Consider the following 18008-nt stretch of genomic DNA (forward strand, 5'->3'; position numbering starts at 1 on the left):
TTACACACAAGGATATTATACATATTGTTATACATAATAGAACAAAATTGAAAGCAACTTTAACGTCTCTGCCATGGAGTTCTGTTTAAGTAAGTCATTCTACTTCCAGAATAGACTTTAGCCATTAAAAATAAGGTGAAAAGACATAATGATGTGGAAAATGCTTATGATATGTTAATTAATGAAAAATTAGCTAATGAGGGCTGGAGTTATGGCCCAGAGGTAGAGTGCTTGCCTACCATGCATGAGGCACTGGGTTTGATCCTCAGCACCATATAAAAATAAAATATTGTGTCCATCTATAATTAAAAAAATAAATATTAAAAAAAAGAAAATTTAGATAATGAAACAATATGTATAGTATTATCCAAATTATGTAGAACAAATATATATATGTGTGTGTTTATACCCATACACATATGTAGAGAAGAAGACTAAATGCACTAAAATGCTAAAAGTTGCTATTTCTGAATATATGTCTCTTTTTCTGTTAATCTATATTGCCCAGGATTTTTTTTAAAGAGAGAGAGAGATTTTTTAATATTTATTTTTCAGTTTTCGGTGGACACAACATCTTTATTTTATTTTTATGTGGTGCTGAGGATCGAACCCAGTGCCCTGCGCATGCCAGGTGAGCGCATTACCGCTTGAGCCACATCCCCAGCCCTGCCCAGAATTTTTTAAAGACAATTGTGTCACTATAGAAAATGAGCACGATGAATAATAAGGCAGGGGTTAGGAAGGAACTGCTTGGAAAACAGGTCATTGGCTGGAGTTTTGTGGACAGTTTTGGTTGACACTACATCTGAAGGCCCTATGGCTTCAGCCCTGAGAGGTGGCACTCATGTGTGTATTTTAGGGCATTTGTCTGATTTCAAATGTATAATTGGCTCTCCCATATTTTATGGCCTCTCCGCAGCTAGTATTGGCTTGATGAAGGATGGTAAAACGTGTAAGAGTTCACCGAGTTCAGGAAAGTTCCTAAATGGAAGTCCATCCTCCTGAGGAGATGCTGAGAGAATTGAGCCTAACGTTTGAGCTGCGTCCTCTGGCACATTGACCTAGTCCACTCCTGCATGGATTTTAGTTTACTGTCTCAGAGCACTGGGCTTGAGGGATCACATTAGTGTATCCCAGGCAGCTTCTGGTGAGCTCACTGCACAGCTACTAGAGATCACAAAATGGAACACACCTAGGAGCCACTTTTACTAACACAAAGAAAAAAAATAGAGGACTTTCCCATATTTCCCTTGCCCTGAATTTATTTTCCTCAAAAAATATTCTTAAGGTTTATCAACTTTAAATTTACAAGAACAGCCTCATTTTTATTTGAGTTTCTTTCACCTGTGCTGCTTTGACACATTCCTCCCATGTCACTAGGTTCCTTCTCTGTGCTTCTTGGGTCTCTTCAGCTTTCCACTGTCATCCGTTGTCCATACTGACCCTCTTACAGACACCTTTCAATCTTTGCTATGTGAAAACTTGCCTGTCCGCAAAGACTCAGATCAAATTCCAGTTTCTTGATTTTACTTTTCATATTTGCTCAATGTTACTACTTTCTCCTTTGAACATTATGCTCTGTTTTTGAAAATATAAGAATAGCATGAGTTCATGAGCTGAAATGTTAACCAAGAGGCCAGAGACCTAGTATCCATTTCCCTTCTGTCAAGAGACACCAGTATAGCTTGGCCAAGCCTGCTGGTGTCTTGATAGTTTCTGTCACTTAAAATAAGAATTTCCTAAATCCTGTTTGCTAGTGTGTGAACTTGGGCAAGTTATTTAAACTGTTCTTCAGTTATCAGTAAAATGTGAGTAATAATACCACTTAGTGTGAATGAGGATTAATGAATTAATACAGGTAAAACAAAAATATAAGTGTGCCTGGTCTTTAGTTAGGGATAAATAAATATTAGCTATTTTCAAATTAACTCTCGTGATTTTACACAGACATGTCATCCAAATTCAAATAGTCACTAAGGATTCTTTTTGATCAGATAGAAATCCACTTAATAACATTACTAAAATTCATATCTCTGCTTTAAGTTGTTTTACAAAAATGTGGAGAAAGAGAGGAATTTGACCAAAACACAGAATTACTGAATATTCTTGAATGGGGTAATGTAGCAAACCTCATTAATATAGCTGAGTTTTACATATGGTATGTATGAGGAAAGTCTACTTACCAAGTGATTTATTTCAATTATCAATACAGTGTACTATCAGAAAGGATTATGTAGGATGAGCAAATGATAGCTTTATCCTTCTTTTTTACCTTTTACAAATATAAACTTTAAAAAAAATTATAAACTTCAGAGATCATTGATCAGATAGGATTTCTATTTCTTATCAGCTTTATTTATAGACATATGGAATGAACATTTGTAAGGTTCTGTAATTCACCAGAACTTGAGACTATTTTAACTATTATCCAATATTCTGGTAAAGGTGAGAGGATATATAGAATTTAGGAAAAAAAATTCTTAAGAGAAAATGTTTTTGTCTAAGTTATATGTTGTAATACATATGAGTTAATTAACTGTATTAAAATTATTTAAATGTTCATGAGGAAAGAGGAGAAATCTAATAGAAATGAAACTATTTTAACTTTAAAAGAGGACATAAAATGTAGTAAAAGATGGATCACTTTAGTACTAAATTACTTTCACTTTCTAAAAATGTCAAGGACACTATATTCCCCAATTGAAATGTTGATAGATGATAGGAAAGAATGAAAAAAAAATGACAGAAATAAAATTCCCTGCAGAATTGTTACATGTGAATGTTTTCAAACTATGAGCATCATTACTGATAATCACTAAATAAATGCATCGTACTCTGCACAGAGGAACTGACGTTTATCAGAGTTGTATAAATTACTGAAACACTTAACTATAAAAGAAGAAAGTCTTACATAGGAAGAGAAGGTACTGAAAAATGAAGTACCAGGGAAGAATAAGCTACAAATTTAGGATGGTGATGCATATATATTTTGACCCATGTAAAAAAAAATCAACAGACTTTCAGATGAAAAATTCTGAAAAACGAGTGACATTTGTAGAATTGTGCTTGAATTTAGTTGGCTGAGGAAAGGTAGGAGGGCAGTCTGTCCCAGTTTTAGTTATATTTCCACTGCGTCTTCATGATACAATCCAGGAATTTCTCCACCATATTTCTTTCTTTGGTTCAGTTTTGGTGGGCAGTGCCTTCTGTACTGTCTAATAGTTTGTTCAGACAAGAGTGCTGGCTGTCCTTTACCCATTCTGGAGGTCATGTTATCAGACTGTCCGCTTGGGCGACAGTACTTTGGCATCTGGCCACCTTGAGAGTGCCCCAGTTGGACAGAGCACACTTATGTCCCCACTGGTTGGCTTTCCCATTCTTCCTCCCAGCAGAAGTTCATCAGGATCCATGGAAAGCAGGTCTCTCTAGAGAAGAGCTCTTGTGGCTGGCCTGCGCTCTGCTAGGTTAGATAGCTCCTCTTGAATTGCCTAAGGCCCATTAAAATGTTTTTATAGTTTGCTGTTTTTAGATAGACATGACAGTAGGGTGTATTTTGATATATTATACATACACGGGGTGCATTCTATTACAATTTGGATCCCATTTTTTATGCTTGTACATGTACTGGTCGTGTATTCATATGTGAACATAGGAAAGTTATGTCTGAGTCATTTTACTATTTTTCCTATTCCCACCCCCCCTTCTCCTCATTCCCCTTTGTCCAACACAATGAACTTCTATACATCCCCTCTCTAGCCTCCCGTGTTATAGGTTAGCATCCACATATCAGAGACAATATTCTACCTTTGGTTTTTTGGAACTGGCTTACTTCACTTAGCATGATGTTTTCCAGTTTTATTCATTTAGCAGCAAATGCCAGCATTTCATTCTTCTTACCATTTAAAATTTTCAACTTGACTCCAGAGTCAAGTTTAAAGTCTTTTCTTTGCTTTGAAACCTTACACGCAGGCAAGACCTCTTTAGAGGAGTAAAACTTATGACACTCATCTGTGGCCCTGGTGGCTAACAGCTGCCATGCTTTCAGAGCTTCACCCAGTCTAGTTTTCAACACAGAGATGGTCTGGGTGGCTGGCCTGAAAACCACTCCATAGCAGGATTGAGCACCTGTCAGTGGGGAGAGGGGTTGAGATATTCAACACTCATATCCGCTACTTGGAGTCCCATGATGGAGGCCTACCTGGGTTCAAGGAGTCTTCTAAAGAGCCGCGTGTGGCCAAAGGACAGTTTCTTCTAGTGTATTAGCCAAGAGTTAGTTTTATCTTTATCCTCTCAGGACTATTTTAATTCCTGACACTTTTTCACATTGCCATTGGTATAATTTAAAATAGACAAACTCATGTTCCTGTGGCTTACACTCCTAGTACTCACCCTTCCTGACTGGTTTGGATTCCACAATCTATGTGAACTCATGCTGCTAACTGCTCATTAAATTGTTCTTGCCTAAGTACTTCCTGATCGCTTCTATTATTGTTTGTTCTTATTCTTACCTAGTATTGATGTTTGTTGCTTGGTAATTTCCTGGATCTTCCCTTTGGCATATTGTGAAGATTGGAATAGTTATCATAATAATTATTTTCTGACTCTTTTTTTTTGCACCCCATCCTATATTCTTTATTTTTTGCATTGTGTATGACTTTAATATCTATAAGATGTAAACATATTATTCATATAAATAAAATATTTTATTTATTTATTTTTAGTTGTAGATTGACACATATTTTATTTATTTTTATGTGGTGCTGAGGATTATTTAAATCCAGTGTCTCATGCATGCTACCCACTGAGCTGCTAACCCAGCCCCTCAAATATTTTATTTTGAGGACATTATTCTTGATATTTATTAGCAAAGAAATTTTTGGTTACTAAAGTATACTTTGAGTATGCTAAAATTAAAAAAAAAATATTGCCTAAAAATTGTGCTTTAATAGCTCAATAAGGCTTTTAGGCAAATCATGTGTTTTTTTGTGAATAAAATGAGAAAAGTCATGATATTAAAATTAGTTGCTTAAAAATGCAAATTACTAAAGGATATGTTCTTCATGTTAGTATCCAAGAGCAGCTTGTTATCTTCTTTAAGTATCTCTTTACTATTTTCTTTTATCAACCACTTGTTATTATCATAGTGTGGATATAAATCAATTTATGACCTTGAGTCACAGAAAAGACACAATTAATTAGTTAATTAAACAAACTGTAGTTTTTACTGGGTTAGTCATGGGGGCATCAGTAAGACATAGCACCTGGATATAAGAAGGTCATAATCCATGTGGCAAGTAAGTGAGAGTTTATGATGCTGTTGGAATAAGAGGGATGAGGAGGGAGGCTGGAACCAACCACGGCAGACATGAGTTGGGGCAGCCTCCCACACTAGAGGAGGAAGGATTTTGGCCATGCCCAGAAGGGGAGGGTCCTCCAGAGAGAGACCACTACATTGGCAGATGACACAGTGAAAATCTACCTTTGCAATGTGCGTGGAATGATCCTTAATGTTGGCTGCTTGGTAATTTCCTGGACTTCTCTTTTGGTATATTGCGAAGATTAGAATAGTTATTTTTCTGACTTTTTCTGCACCCCGTCCTTTGTTCTCTACTTTCTGCATTATCTATGACTTTAGTATTGATCACCTCTGATGGGCTGGAATCCCCATAGAAGAGAGAATGTGCTGTTCTTCTTCACTGCTCCACTCATCCTCTGGCACAATGCTGAGCATAAAACACATGCTCAATAAACACTGGCTGAGGGAATGAATGGGTTTTGAAAGGGTGGGACCTAGTGTTTGGACCATATCCTGAGGGGGCAGTGAGAATCACGGGGGTCATTGAAAGAGTTCTGTGATCCCACTTGTTATATAGGAAGGTGGCAGCAGCTCTGGAGGAAACACGGAGGATAGATTGAAAAACCATCAGATTGCTGCCAGAAAGGTGGGTTAGCTATTCTAGAAGGCAAATGCAGAGGGCTTCAAGGGGTGGCTCTATGGATGGTGGGACAGTGTCAGAAATGCGGTGGAAGTGATTCCTGGACTGGTTGGCTGTGAAGGGTGAAGGAGAGAGAAAGGAAGTGGATGTGGGACTGGGGTTGTGAGGTTGCCTAGATGATAATGCTGTTCACTGAGCTCAGCAATGCAAAACATGGAGCCAATTTTCAAGGTAGGACAGGTTTAATTTTGGGTGTGCTATTTGTTTTTCCCTGAAAGACATTAGATCTCAGCAAGCAGAGGATGCTTGAGGGTATGGCAGGGATTGAGATTAGAGTGTGAGGGAAGGCGAGAGCTGGAATGAAGGAGGGACCCTGGGGACCACACGCACCCAAGGGGTGGGCAGCGAAGGAAATGTCGAGATGCCAGTGAACATGGATTCACATGTGAACTGGGACACAGATCCTTCCTGGGGGGCTTCGCACATGTGACATTCTTTCATCATCCCAGCAACTGAGGCAAGACTGGTCAGAAAAGTAGGAACTTTTACAGAAAAGGCATCCCCAAACCCAGCTGGAGGGAGTCTAAGTTGGCAGTGGTACACACTTTCTGCAAAGGCCCAGAGAGTCAATCGTTCAGACTTTGTGACTTCCCTGTCGCTGTGGTAGCCACTCAACTGTGCATGCAGGGTGTAGCCATTGAGGGACAAATTGGCTAGGTTCCAATCCAGCTTCATTTGTGGACACTGAAATTGAATTCATATCATTTTCATATGTCATAAAGTATTATTATTTTTTCTTTTCTGGTCCAGGGGATTGAACCCTGTGGTCCTTAACCACTGAGCTACATCCAGTATTATTATTATTTTTTATTGCTTTAACCATTTAAAAATGTGAAAACTATTCTAATCTCCTGGGCCATACAAAATCAGGGAGTGGGCTGTGGCTTGCTTCTGGCTTTAAACAGGGCTGTTATGTGTCCGATTCAAACATATGAGCCTCCCAAAATATTGCTTGTGTCTTGCAAATAGTTGGTGACCCAGAAAAAGTGGTTTCAGTAAGGCTGAGGGGCAGATGCCCCATGGTAATCAGAGAGTAATTAGGGGGTTAGCAGAATAAATATACTTTCTGAAGTTTAACAGGGAAGGAAAAAGAGAGAATTAAGGAAACAATTGAAGGGAAAGGGCTTTTTGTTTATTCAAACAAATTAATCCTGTTTATTGAGGATTAAGGCTTATTATTATTGTTATGTTTTTTAGCTAAAGGATCTTCTTTTTTATTTGGTGTTTTAAGGTATATATGATAGCAGGGTATATTTTGATACATTATACATACATGGAGTGCAACCCTCCAATTTGGATCCCATTTTTGTGGTTGTACATGATGTAGAGTTACACTGGTTAGTGTATTCATACATGAGCATAGCATGTGTCATTTTACTGTCTTTCCTAATCCCATTCCTCCTCCTTTCCCTTTATTCCCCTTTCTCTAATCCAATGAACTTCTATATTTCCCCTCCCTACTTTCCTTTGTTATAGGTTAGCATCCATATATCAGAGAGAACATTCACCCCTTGATTATTTGGAACTGATTTATTTCACTTAGCATGATATTCTCTAGTTCCATCCATTTAGCGTCAAATGTCACAATTTCATTGTTCTTTATGGCTGAGTAATATTCCATTGTGTATATATACCACATTTTTCTTTAACCATTCATCTGTTGTAGGGCCCTTTTGTTGGTTACATAACTTGGCTATTGTGAATTGAGCTGCTATAAACATTGATGTGGCTGTGTCACTGTAGTGTGCTGATCTTAAGTCCTTTTTTATTAGCTGAGAGTGGGATAGGTGGATCAAATCGTGGTTTCCTCCAAGTTTTCTAAGGAATCTGCATACTGCTTTCCATGATCCTGACACCAATTTGCCATCCTACCAGTAATGTATGAGTGTACCTTTTCCCCCACGTCCTTGCCAACATTTATTGTTACTTGTATTCTTGATAATTGCCATTCTGACTAGAGTGAGATGGAATCTCTATGTAGTTTTAATTTGCATTTCTCTAATTGCTAGTGATTTTCTAGCATATTTTTTATCATTCATATTTCTTCTCCTGTGAAGTGTCTGTTCAGTTTCTTTGCCTATTTAATGATTGGGTTATTTGTTTTTTGGGGGTTATTTTTTTAAAAATTCTTTATATATCCTGGAGATTAATGCTCCATCTGAGGTGCAGGTGGTAAAGTTTTTCTCCCATCTGTATGCTGTCTTTTCACGTTCTTGATTGTTTGTTGTGAAGAAGCTTTTTATTTTGATGCCATCCCACTTACTGATTCCTGATTTTATTTCTTGTGCTTTAGGAGTCTTGTTGAGGAATTTGGTTCCTAAGCCAATGTGATGGAAAGTTGGGCTTACATTTTCTTCTAGTAGGTACCGGATCTCTGGTCAAATGTCTAGGTCCTTAATCTACTTTGACTTGAGTTTTGTACAGAGATAGGGGTTCAATGTCAACCTACTACATATGGATATCCAGTTATCCCAGCACCATTCGTTAAAGAGGATATCTTTTTTCCAGTGTATATTTGTGGTGCCTTTGTCTAGTGAGATAACTGTATTGATTTGGGTATGTCTCTAAGTCTTGTATTCTGTTCCATTGTCTTTATATCTTTTTTTTTTGGGGGGGGGTGCTAATACCATGCCATTTTTGTTACTATAGCTCTGTAGTATAATTTAAATTCAGGTACTGTGAAGCCTCCTGCATTACTTTTCTTGCTAAGGATTTGGGTCTTCTGGACTTCTTATTTTTCCAAACGAATTTCATGACTGTTTTTTTTTTCTATTTCCATGAAGAACATTATTGGAATTTTAATGGGAATTAAAATTAATCTTCTCGGAAGGTTAAGAGGAATTCAATTGGATCCTTACAATCATCCTGCCTGACAGATGAGTTTCAAGTTGAAAATTAAATTCCATCTCTTAGCCACTCCCTGTGTTTAGGTTAATTCCTACTTATGCACACACAAGGACCTGCTTTGGTGATATCATTAGTAAGATCAGTGTCTTGACTCGGCTATCCCTTTCTAGCTCCCAAGCTGCTTTGGCAAATGGAATAGTCCTGAGAGTGTAAAACAAAACAAAACAAAACAAAACAAAACAAACAAAAAGAACTTGCCTGAGAGTTAGGAATGTTGCAAGTAGTTGAAGTATAACGAAGAGAGCTTTTTAAAATCCATGCTGAAAGATTTGTTAATATTAACCACACCAAGCATTCTTTTTTCCCCTCTATTTGCAAAACCATTGAACACTGTCATAGAGAAATAATCCCAAAATAATAAGGGAATACAAGCCATGGTGTTGAAAACTAAATTCTACCTGCAGTTTGAATATGGCTAGGCATCCATCCATCAGAGCAGTTTGGAGAGTTTGCCTAATGTGCCAAGAAGCAAGTGACCCTTGCATCCTTACTGAGCTGCCCTAACCCCTCAGTACAACAACGACTAAGCCCTTCAAGGGCATGGGCCCTTTTGTTAGCTAACAAGAAAAAGTAAGCAGGTATAAAAATGCATGTGCAAACATTTTTAGGTCATAAGAAAAGTGTTGGGGGAAGGAAACCTTAGCAGAGTTTCAGAGTGCATCCTGTATAACAATAAAAAGTTAAGGCAAGTGACAGAGGAGGATTTCACTCAAGATCGATAAATTATTATCAAAATTTTTCTTATTACCCTATGATGGTAAGCACCTCTCTAATATGCTTAGTTATTAAAGGAAAGTTAATGTCAAGATGTAATAGCATTTTTCCAGATTTCAAGGACTAGGAGTCAAATATGTTGTATGAAGAATACTTTATTCTGTGAATAAATTATTTCACAGCTTTAATTAGGCTTCTAATCCAACTCACATTTAATTTTGGTAAGACTTTTTCCTCTTGCCCTGGACTGGCTTTCTCTCAGAGATCCCCGAGGTTGCTTGCTCCCATTGTTAACCTTGACCCTACTCTTCCCCCTGAATCTGAAGTCACCCAGAAGCCAGTTTTATATCTATCTATCTATCTTGAACAAACTGATGCTGTTTTAATTATCATTTAATGGTATTTTCATACTATAATTCCCTTCTGAGATCAAACCATCAGTCATGTTTTTGATTGTTTCCTCTTCTTTAAAAAACAAATGTGTGGCATGAGTGAATTGGGGACACCTTGTCTTTTCGGTGACAGTACACCTAAGATGAACGTTTTGGAGACTGCAGAAACAAAATGTTTTGAATTTTTCTCTTAATTTATTGGATCTGATGAATGTTATAATTAAAGATTAGAAACGAAAGGAAATCATTTCAAAGTATAAAGTTTCCTGGAAAGGGATTATCTATTTAATTACCAAGAAGGATTCTCATTATAAAATTCAAAATTTTCGAATAACAGAGACTCGGGTAATAATTTTAATCCACTTTTATTGTGAAATATTGCATGCATATAGAAGAGTATATAAAATACACACAGTGTTAAATACTTATAAAACAAGTGTCCATGTAAACACCATCCAAGTTTAAAAAAAAATCATTGCCCTATCTGATGCCTCCCAAATACCTGTTTTCTATAACTCCCGCCCTGCATTCCAAATAGAGATGCCTTTATGCTTGGTTTTCTGTTTTTTCTATTTTTTTCTATCTATGGATATATCCAAGCAGTATAGTTTTTAAACATCATATGCAAAGAGCAAACTGTTAACATCTATCTCCATCTAACTTCTTCTGCTCAACATAACATTGGTAAGACTTCTCCATGATGCTGAGAATAGCTCTCATCTTCTAGTTTTCACTGATAGGGTATTTCATAGTATGACTATTCCTGGCACTTACATGCCATTGTAGCCAGGCATCTGGACTGCCATTTTGGCTATTACCACTATTCTTGGAATGGACATCCTTGTACCTTCTCCATTATTCTCAAAGATTATCTATTAGGGATGGACTACCTGGGTTATAGGGTGTGCTGAAATACCAATTTTCAAGTCTAAATTATTTTAAGAGATGTAACTTCTACACTCAGTTTCTAGACTTTTTATTCTTTACACCCAAAGACAGAGTCATACCTTTGTAGTCAAAAAGCCCAAATAATAGGAATACAGGCTTTCAATCAGTCAATTTATAACAGTTTGAATACTTTTACTTTTCATGCTGTTGCTCAGTGAAGTCCCCAAAGCACATTGTTTATATGTACAATTTGTGTTTTAAATCTAAAGCGCTGGTTAAGTATACTAATTAATTGCCATCTGCACCTGAAAACTGCCTTCCACATCCACACTGTCCTCCTCTGTCTTTGTCTGTTCCTTGGGAAGTTGACCCTTCTGAGGACAGTTCCCGGTCTTCTTGCTGGTCAACTTCTGGTTGAATTTGGCCACTGGGAGGTTGGATTGGCTTCTAGTTCTAGTGTCTCATGGATATGGCTACTAGGATGCACAGCAGGTCTGGGAGACAGGAGGTTTTATCAATGGCTCCCTCTCTGCTTTGGCACTGGGTCTCTGCCCGCATTTCTACATTCCATGTCTCTAGTTTTCCCCGGAAGGCTCCTTCTGCATAATGCTGCTCTTGCTGGGTTCCAGGGCTGCCATGTCTTCCTGTCATTTCTTCCCACATGGTCACAGCTTCCCACCACTATTAGTGTCTAAGCACTTGTCACTTATTTGTTCTCTTTTCTTGCTTCACAGTTCTGTAAGGCTTTTTATAAGTCTTAAAATCTTTGTTGATCCATTTGGGGTAAAATTCTGTTTCCTGCTGGGATCATACCTGATACCCATTTTTATTTTTTTTTTTTTTTTTTTTTTTTTTTTTTTTTTTTTTTTTTTTTTTTAATTTTTTATTGTTGGCTGTTCAAAACATTACATAGTTCTTGATATATCATATTTCACAATTTGATTCAAGTGGGTTATGAGCTCCCATTTTTACCCCATATACAGATTGCAGAATCACATCAGTTACACATCCATTGATTTACATATTGCCATACTAGTGTCTGTTGTATTCTGCTGCCTTTCCTATCCTCTACTATCCCCCCTCCCCTCGCCTCCCCTCCCCTCGCCTCCCCTCCCCTCCCCTCCCCTCTTCTCTCTCTGCTCCCTCTACTGACATTCGTTTGTCCCCCTTATATTATAGAAATTGCAAAGCTTTCTCTATTTCTGTATCTATCAAATATAATGTCTATTCAAATTTCCTGAATAGTTGTCACATTTGCTTTTAGGTCTAAGTGGAAAAGCACTATTACAAATGAAGACAGCTATACAAATATAAAAAGAGACATGAAAGACTCAATGTAATTGACTATTAGATGATGAGTGAAAAAGCAAATTGGAATATGTAGCCTATAAATTAATCTAGGCTCACAAACAGGATCCCATTGCCTTTTCTACACACTGGAGAATAGTCAAATTCACCATCGTTTTTTTCAATCACTAATTCTCACAGTTCTCTTAGTCATCCTACTTTTGTAAGTGTGTTCAAGAGGTTCTTCTTTCAGGCCAAAAAATTGTCCCCCTGAACTTATCTGAGTTCTTTTTGTTCTGATTTTTTTCTTGAAAAGAGAACATCACATTCCACATGTGTGAACAAGGCCAAAGATCCAGTCCAAATACCTGAAAGAATAGGAATTTCATATTTTAACTGACCATATGTTCTATTGCAATTTTATGATAATCCACACAGCCTGTGCAAGATTCCTGTTCTATTAAACTCAGAACAACGTTTAATACCACCTTAGCTGTTGCAGGCATTGCTGCTATGGATCACTATGAATTGATGTGCATTCCCAAACTTACACCAATTTAGGAATTAATGGAAACACTTATTTTTGTTAATCTACTTCTGTCTAGAGTGCTTGGATTTTATCAAATTCTAGACCAAAGGAGTTATTTTTTTTAAACCAGCAGTATTTTAATTTGAATATAATGTAGCAGTCTCTCTCTAGCATCATTTGAGTTACTTCTCTGTAAGGATAACATATTTAAGCACATGACAAAAAGCTCATCTCTACAGAGAAGAAAAACAAAAAAACAAACTTGAGTGTTTTGAGCTGACCCCAGAGACCCCCCCTCTATGTTACTTCATGATATAGATCATGAAGATTTTGTCAAAAATTTAATTGGACCCCTTTGAACACACAAATCTTGCTATGTATCTGAAATACATACTAAATCTTGCTCTTGATGTCTCATTTCTGAGATAAAGGACAGTGTGATATTGCCCAAGATGTTCATGTCCATTGGAATCACGTCTGGCATGTGGTGGATACTCAATAAGACCATGTGTCATTGAGAAAGCCAAACATCAATCATTCATTGAGTCACTCTGATTCTTTATACTGGCCAAATATTTATTATTATTTGAACTTCATTTGATATTCTGATAATTCTCTTGTTTATAGCTTTGGTGTTTGACATGCAGCAAGAAACAGCTTGTAAGGATGGGATCTATTCCTATGGAATATGCTGTATTTGGGGCTAATTCCCAGCACCAAGCTGCTGTTCGTATTGCCTAATAGACTCTGAAACCAGTATGAGACTAACGTATAGTTAATAATTGTACAATTGTCCTTCCCTAACACAAAAATATAAAGCATTTAAGTAAAAAAGGAAAATTTAAAGATAATTTGTTCAACACATTACAGTGACATTTATCCCTATGGAAAAGACAAAGGTTGTAATGGGTTTTAACACATATTGCAGTACAAATAGATACAAGGAAATATTTGACATTGTAGCATCTTTTAGAGCATTCAGAAATAATTATTTTTCCTATTCTATTTCTACATTTAATTTGCTGAAAGTTCTTCAATTAGTGAAATTTCTGAGGCTTTGGATGAAATCTATTGTGTGTGTACATACACACATGCACACACATGCACACACAGGCATGCTTATGTACATATTCATATATATATAATTTTCTAGAAGTTATATAATTACTGAATCTGGCTTCTGTAATATCTCCCTGCCTTCTAATCCTTGGCTCTATTTTAATTGAATGTGTTCAATACTTGGAAAAATACAAGGTGGAAAACAGTTAACATCATGGAAAAAAACAGTGCAAAGGTGCCAAAGACAGAAGGGACCCTGAGGTGGACTGGCAGTAGAAAAAGCAGGCTTAGCAGGACCAATTGACATTTCCAGGGAAGTAGATTGAAGTTCCCAGGAGTTCTTTTGGGTTTTGTAAAAGGAAAGTGTGAGTATGAAAACACAGTGTATGGTGTCTAGAGCCTAGTCAGAGTTCCTGCATTACCAGCAACCTACCATTTCATTTCCCCTCTCCTAGGAGATATTTTGTAATTCATCCATCCATTCTTTAACACTTCAATGTGGTATAAAATCTGTATGTTTTACTTGCCAAGGGAACTCAGTACAGTACACGAGTCACACCCTAGACTGTGGAGCCAACTTGAAGGTCCTTCTCATAGTGTGGAAGAAGGAATTGAAACCTAGAGTACTTGATTGACTCACCCAGATTCACCCGTTACTGAAAAAAAAACAGGACCAAAAGTCAGTTAGCCATTTCTCATCCTGTGCGCTGTTATTCAGCCCACATTCAAATGATGAATTACATTAATGTAAAATTCTGATAAGTCAGAAAAATACTATTGTCACAACATAGGTATAATTTCCAAACTGACATTTGTATGCATTCTTAACATACAACCATTTTCACACACAAAAATTTGGGCTAAATGAAACGAAATCTGAATGTTTAAAATAAAACAGTGGACTTTGACAAGCAAACAAGAAATTTTACTATTACAAAGCAATTCTTAGTTTGTTATTTTTAACATTATTTAAAAGTGTAAAAATTAATATAAAAAAGAATACAGATCAGGAGAAAATGGGCTCTTGTCCTGGAATTATGTCAGTTGTTAGACTTTGGCAAGATTATTTAACTTTTCCAAGTCTCACCCCTTCAGTTTTTTGAAAAATGAATGTATTTTTGTGTTAGTCAACTTTTTGTTACTGTGACAAAATACCTGAGATGATCAACTTGTATGGAGCAAAGATTTATTTTATTTTGACTCATGGTTTCATTCTGTGGTCACTTGGCCTGTCTGAAATGAAACACCATGGTGGGCAGTGTGTGGTAGCGCAGATCTGCTTACTGCATGGTGGCCTGGAGGGAGGAGTGGAGTTCATTGAACAGAAGAGATTGAACAAAGCTAATTTAAAAAGCAGACTCAGAATTCTTCTCATCTCTTGGCTTACTGGGCATTATAAACTTATTTGTCTTAATTATAAGTCCTCATTTTAATCCCAGCTATGGGGAACATTGCAGAGTTATGGAGGAAAAACCTGGCATATTTTGGCCTGATTCCAGTGTTCAGAAAGTACAATTAAACATATGAAGAGTAACAGACTAGTTTTATATGTAAAAAGGGAGGAAATTAGCATCAATATGCAACAAAAAATAGGATTTTAATATTATATATATATATATATATTTTTTTTTTTTTTTTGAGAGAGAGAGAGAATCTTTTTTTGTAGATGGACACAACACAATGCCTTTATTTTTATGTGGTGCTGAGAATCCAACCCCGGTCTCGCGTGCTATGTGAGTGCTTGACGGCTGGGCCAAAATCCCAGCCCAATAATATTACAAAATTTTTCTAACTGGGTAAATCTGTCTCTAAAATTCAACACGGTGACACTTAAGTTTTCCATAAAAAGCATATTTTTGAATGGAGAAAAAAAATTCATTTTTCAGAAAATAATCAAAATTTCAGATTGTAAAAAGTCTCAATTGATAAAGGTATAGATATTTTAAATTAAATTGGGGAAATTATATAATTGCTTGCATTCTTTTTTAGTAGTCATGTAAAATGTTTTCCTTAATAAACTCTCAGGAAAATTTTTAAAATTAACTTTTTAAATTTATTCTAATTTTTTTTTGAGAGAGAGAGAGAGAGAGAGAGAGAATTTTTTAATATTTATATTTTAGTTTTCGGCGGACACAACATCTTTGTTTGTATGTGGTGTTGAGGATCGAACCTGGGCTGCACGCATGCCAGGCGAGCACGCTACCGCTTGAGCCACATCCCCAGCCCTCTAATTTATTATATATGACAGCAGAATGCATTTCAATTCATATTACACGTATAGAGCACAATTTTTCATGTCTCTGGTTGTACACAAAGTAGATTCACACCATTCGGTCTTCATACATGTACTTAGGGTAATGATGTCCATCTCATTCCACCGTCTTTCCTACTCCCATGCCCCCTCCTTTCCCCTCCCTCCCCTTTGCCCTATCTAGAGTTCATTTCCATTTTCCCTCCTATCCCTATTATGACTCAGCATCCTTATATCAGAGAAAACACTTAGCATTGGGTTTCTTGGGATTGGCTTACTTCATTTAGCATCATATTCTCTAACTCCATCTGTTTATCTGTGAATGCCATGATTATATTCTCTTTTAGTGCTAAGTAATATTTCATTGTGTATCTATACCACATTTTCTTTATCCTTTCATCTGCTGAAGGGCATCTATGTTGGTTCCACAATTTAGCTATTGTGAATTGTGCTGCTGTAAACATTGATGTGGCTGTGTCTCCGAAGTATGCTGTTTTTAAGTCCTTTGGGTATAAACCAAGGAGAGGGATAGCTGGGTAAAATGGTAGTTCCATTCCCAGTTTTCCAAGGAATCTCCATACTGCTGTCCATATTGGCTGCACCAATTTGCAGTCCCACCAGCAATGTGTGGGTATAGCTTTTTCCCCACATCCTCCCGAAGACTTACTGTTGTTTGTGTTCTTAATAGCTGCCACTCTGACTAGAGTGAGATGAAATCCTAGAGTGGTTTTGATTTGCATTTCTCTAATTGCTAGAAATGTTGAACATTATTTCATGTATTTGTTGATTAATTGTATATCATTTTCTGAGAAGTATCTGTTAAGTTCCTTGGTCCATTTACTGATTCTGTTATTTGTTTGTTTGTTTTTTTTTCGGTGTTAATTACAGTTATCTCATACCAGACAAAGGCACCAAAAATATACAGTGGAGAAAAGATAGCCTCTTCAACAAATGGTGCTGGGAAAACTGGAAATCCATATGCAACAAAATGAAATTAAGCCCCTATCTCTCACCATGCACAAAACTCAACTCAAAGTGGATCAAGGACCTAGGAATTAAACCAGAGACCCTGCGCCTAATAGAAGAAAAACTAGCCTCAATCTCCATCATGTGGGATTAGGCTCCAACTTCCTTAATAAGACTCCTATAGGGCAAGAATTAAAAGCAAAATTGATGAATGGGATGGATTCAATCTAAAAGCTTCTTCTCAGTGAAATCAATTTCTCAATGGCCTCATTTTGGTTTACTAATTTTGAAAGCACACACTGTCGTGCAAACAAGGGGAAGTGAGCTGGAGCGCATACATCAGACCTTAGAGAGGAGCAATTTTTGAGAGAACATGCAGTGTTGGGACTGTCACAGGTGTACTGTCCCTGACACTGAGGCTATACCTAGCAATCCAGTAGTATGGTGTGCTGGTGAAAGACTCTAAAAGAGGGAATGCTTGGGAATAATGATTGGGAGACATCACCCTGCCATGGTCAGGAGTTGGATGAAGATCTTTCAAAGGTGGACGAGGACCTTTTGCGCTCTTTTCAGTTGCACATGTGGTTGTTATAGCATCTTGGCCAGAAGCATGACTTTGCTCTTGTTTTTACTTGGAAACTAAGCATGGTTTAAAGGTGTCATGAGTACCATATTGACAATGGGTAGACTGTGGTGGCTTTATAACATATCACCTAGGCTAGGCTCAGCTTCTTTTCTTAGAATTCTCTTCACTATAGCTTTCCCATTGGGGTGGGCCACAAGACAGATTTTTGTGAGACTTGGAGGATGGATGCAAAGCACCACTCTATTGTTTTCAGAATAGAAAGTCAGTGCAAGTGCTGTTGACAGCGCCACACTGTGTTTGGTGCTGGTATGAAACACTAGCCAAGCTGGTGATTGCTCTACCTTCCTCTGAATCCTCCTTTAGCCTCCTTGACCCCTGCCTGCTCCAGGTGATTTTAGTTCCCAGTCCAAGAGCACCAACTTGTGGCAAACTG

This window comes from Marmota monax, unplaced genomic scaffold, assembly GCF_021218885.2.
Source record: "Marmota monax isolate L192 unplaced genomic scaffold, Marmota_monax_Labrador192_F-V1.1 WCK01_AAM20220418_F8-fsc00022, whole genome shotgun sequence".
In the NCBI taxonomy this organism is placed as follows: Eukaryota; Metazoa; Chordata; class Mammalia; order Rodentia; family Sciuridae; genus Marmota; species Marmota monax.